Genomic DNA, 3,853 nt, shown 5'->3' with positions numbered 1-3,853 from the left:
TCCGGATTGGGGGTGGGGGGTCGCTTTAAGAGCAGCGGGAGGGTTTACTTACCCCTCCCGCCACTTTCCGCTGTGGCGCCGTAATTAGTAGTGTAATTGTGGTGGCAGGATACCTCCCTGCTGCCCCTTCGCCGCGGCGGCTCGGCAAAGCTCCCAGTAATGGTTTGCGCGTGCGCAAAGCATTACTGGGAGCTTTGCCGAGCCGCAGTGGGAAAGGGGCTGCAGGGAGGTATCCTGCCGCCCCAATTACACTACTAATTACGGCGCGAGAGCGGGAAAGCGGCGGGAGGGCTAAGTAAACCCTCCCGCCGCTCTTAAAGTGACCCCCCACCCCAGTGCCGGACTGCAGTGTGGCGGTTCCGTGCACACCCCTACTGGGGGGAAACCACATAAATTCCTAGAGTGTGGGAAAAGCTTCAGCACATGTGGAAATCTGAAAAAAAATTATAGAACACACACTGGGGAGAAACCACATAAATGCCTGGAGTGTGGAAAGAGCTTCAGTGTGAGTGGAGACCTATATAAACACAATAGAACCCACACTGGGGAAAAACCACATAAATGCCTGGAGTGTGGAAAGAGCTTGTAAGATTTTTTTTTATATTGAATAGGTGTACAGATAGGTTAGCCATATTGTATCAGATGGATGCTTGACATGGGCCTGTTTGCTCGACACAAGTTTAGGCCTTGATCTTAGCATGAACTCCCGAGTGAATGCTGAGTTCCCCTATTTCAGCAAATTTTCCATTCTTCTGGCTGTTTTGAGTCTCGTGGCTCCAGAGGACATGAAGTCCCCTCTTTTTCCCTCCCTCTTGGCCTTCTCCATCCTTGCTTTCTTTGCTTTTTTTTCCCCCTCCACCCTCCAGCTCTCACTTGCCTCAAGCCCCTTTCTGTCTGTTTGCCTCCTGGTTCCTCCTCCCCTCCTAACAAGGAGAATTCTCTCCCCTTTGGAGGAATAGAATCTTCCATAAGATCTCTATCAACTCCTCTCGTCTATTGCTTTTCCCGACCTCCATCTCTCCTTTCTCTTTTCCTCCCCTCCCTTGCTTAAAGTAACTCTTCCACCCCACCGCATCCCTCTCTTGCATCTGTTCTGAACTCTTCCTTAGCCGACCTCATTCTACCCACCACATCCTCCTTGGCTCGCCCACCCCTCTTCCCCTTTCTCCCGTCCTTCGCTCCACTTTCCTTCCATAAACCCCTTTCCCAGAAGATATCCTTTCTTTCCTTTCCCCCCAACACTCCTGTGTGCATTCTGCTCCTCCTTCCACCCAATCCTTTTCTCTCTCCTTTTTCTTCTTTTTCAACTAAGCTAACATATCTGTTTATGAGGTTTTGAATTTCCTTTTTATCTCTATTCACTGCGGCCACTTTTGAAATCTTTGTTTAAGTGGGTTTTCTTGTAAATTTGCCAAAACGGGAAGTGGATATTTTAATGAGATTGTTGAAGTTAAAAATAGATTCTCTAGACTTAAAGTGACACTATGCCTTGGAAAGCATTTTAATCAACCTGTTGAAGGCTTCATGGTTTGTGTTTTGCTACTCGGGAGCGCGTGGCTTTTAAAACAATTCCTGGGGAGATCACTCTGGCACCTCCTTTCGAGGCCCATGATTGTGTAAAGCTATTGGTCACCTCATAGTATAGTTTATTTGTGTCAGAGGTTTGTGGCAAGTGTGGTCATTTGAGCTAGAGTGAGCTAGAGTTAGAGAGTTTTACAATGTCTGGGACTTCAGGAATGGGTAAAGTCCTGGCTGTCGAATTCGACTCTCCTCTTTTGACCTATCTGAAAAGCAAAGGGTCAAATCCCTGGGAGGAAAATGCCTTTGTTGGGGCACATGCTTTTAGGGACTTCCAGAATCAGTTTGAGGGGTTCGGGAAGAACAAGGGGGGGGGTTAAACCACAGAGTAATCATAAAGCATGTCTATTTTTAACATGCAATAGCCTGGACATAGAAACTCAAAGATTGACTGACCAATTACACGAGGCTCAGTCAAGAGTAAAAATCCTGACAGAACAGATTGAGAATTCCAAATTATTCTGTTCCCAAATTACCACGCAGAACTCTGAGCTTTCTAATAGGGTTTTTTCCTCGACACTAGATTCCCTAGGAAAGGATAGGATTATTCGTGGGTTGTGGGAGCAAATTGCACAATTGGATCGAGAATTAAAACTCTCGATATCAAAAGCACAAGATGCTGAGACTGCTTGTAAGTTAATTTTGGAACAAAAGGAGGAGGACAGAAAACCCACTGGGGAGGCACATGAAAAATGCTTGGAGGAGATCCATAGGCTTAGGGGTCAGCTTAAAATTAGAGCTGCAATGGTCGCTACAGTAACTAAAGATTCCTCATTAGATTCCACCACAAGAGAGCCCCCTTCTATGCTCTATAGGGAAGCCTGGAGAATTGCCCATGACCTGGGCCATGTTAAGGATGGCTGTACACAAGGGGATAGGGTTGCACAACTTCAATCCCTAAGACCCACCAATAGTTTCCAGGAACAGGCTCCACACAACTTTTCAGAAAATAGGTCCTTTAGAAGTCAGGAACCCAGATCAGAATTCTGGAGCACAGCTCCAGTTCCTGCCCCCAGGAGGGTAAGATGGGATGATACAGTATATCACCCTTCTAGCCAACCAAATTCACCACGACCTTTTTTGCGAGGGAATCAAGGTGGTCCATCTCAGTACAGTGATGGATTTGTTTCCCCAGACCCCTTTAGGAGAAACTCTATGGGGGAAGATTCCCAAGACAATTCCCAAGAGGACGTTCCTGTCAGGACTCAACTGTGGCAAGCTCTGAGTAGCTTAGGGACAGACATGAACAGAATGCTTATCAGTCTACTGATGTATTGGTGAGGGAATTGCTCCATCTAGTGGGTGATTCAAGTACGGGGACTGCACAGGGACCTATGAGGTCGCCCCAGAATTCAGGACAGGCAGCTCCTGTCGCTGTTCTGACCTCTGACCAGGGAATATCCCATTCCGGGCATACCACCTTGGGGACCCATGACTGAGGGTGCCCTGCCTCCACCGAAAATAGATTATTGTTAATCTCTGATTTGAAGTTGGATGAGCATAGCAGACCTACTGTGAAAATTAAGGTGGGGGAAGGGGGAAAAGACAGATTTTTGATTGATACTGGACCTAGTCTTAATGTTTTCAAAATGGAATGGGCACCTCAAAAATGCATAACTGGACATAATGTTCCCCTTGTGGGGGTACACTGGGGCAACGCAACTGGGTGTGGTCTTAGAAGATGTTCCTATAGAAATTGGTCCTCTGAAATTTCAGGTGGGTGCAGCAGGTAGTGACATATCTGATGTAGGAATTCTGGGTGCTCCTACTATGATGGCTGGAAATCTCTCAGTGGACCTAGCGTCAAAACGTCTGTATCATAACCCTGAGGGTGTGAATGATGTCCAAATTATTCCCTCTGAGTCTCGCTGGCAAAAATCAGGTTCATTGTTTCCGATTGTGTTGGATAAGGAAGATTATTGGGTCAAGAAGTTCCCAGGTGTATGGATCACCCATAAGGATGAAGTGGGTCTAGTGAAGAATCATACAGTGCCTAAGATTCAGGGACCTCTTGCCTGACCAATGAAACAATATGAAATTCCAGAGGAGGCTTGGATAGCGGTAGGGGAAATAGTGGACAACATGAAGAAACAGGGCATTTTGATATCAGGGTATAGTCCTGCTAGCTCTGCAATTTGGTCTGTGGCTAAAAAATCTGGGACTTGGCAACTTTGGATTGATTTTAGAAATGTCAACAAGGTTACCATTCCCTCAGCACCTGCAGTTCTGAGTTATGAGGACATTATTGCTGCTATTAAAGGAAGGGACACGATAT

The sequence above is a fragment of the Hemicordylus capensis genome, chromosome 16 (assembly GCF_027244095.1).
Source record: "Hemicordylus capensis ecotype Gifberg chromosome 16, rHemCap1.1.pri, whole genome shotgun sequence".
NCBI lineage: Eukaryota > Metazoa > Chordata > Lepidosauria > Squamata > Cordylidae > Hemicordylus > Hemicordylus capensis.
This window is presented reverse-complemented; position numbering follows the sequence as displayed.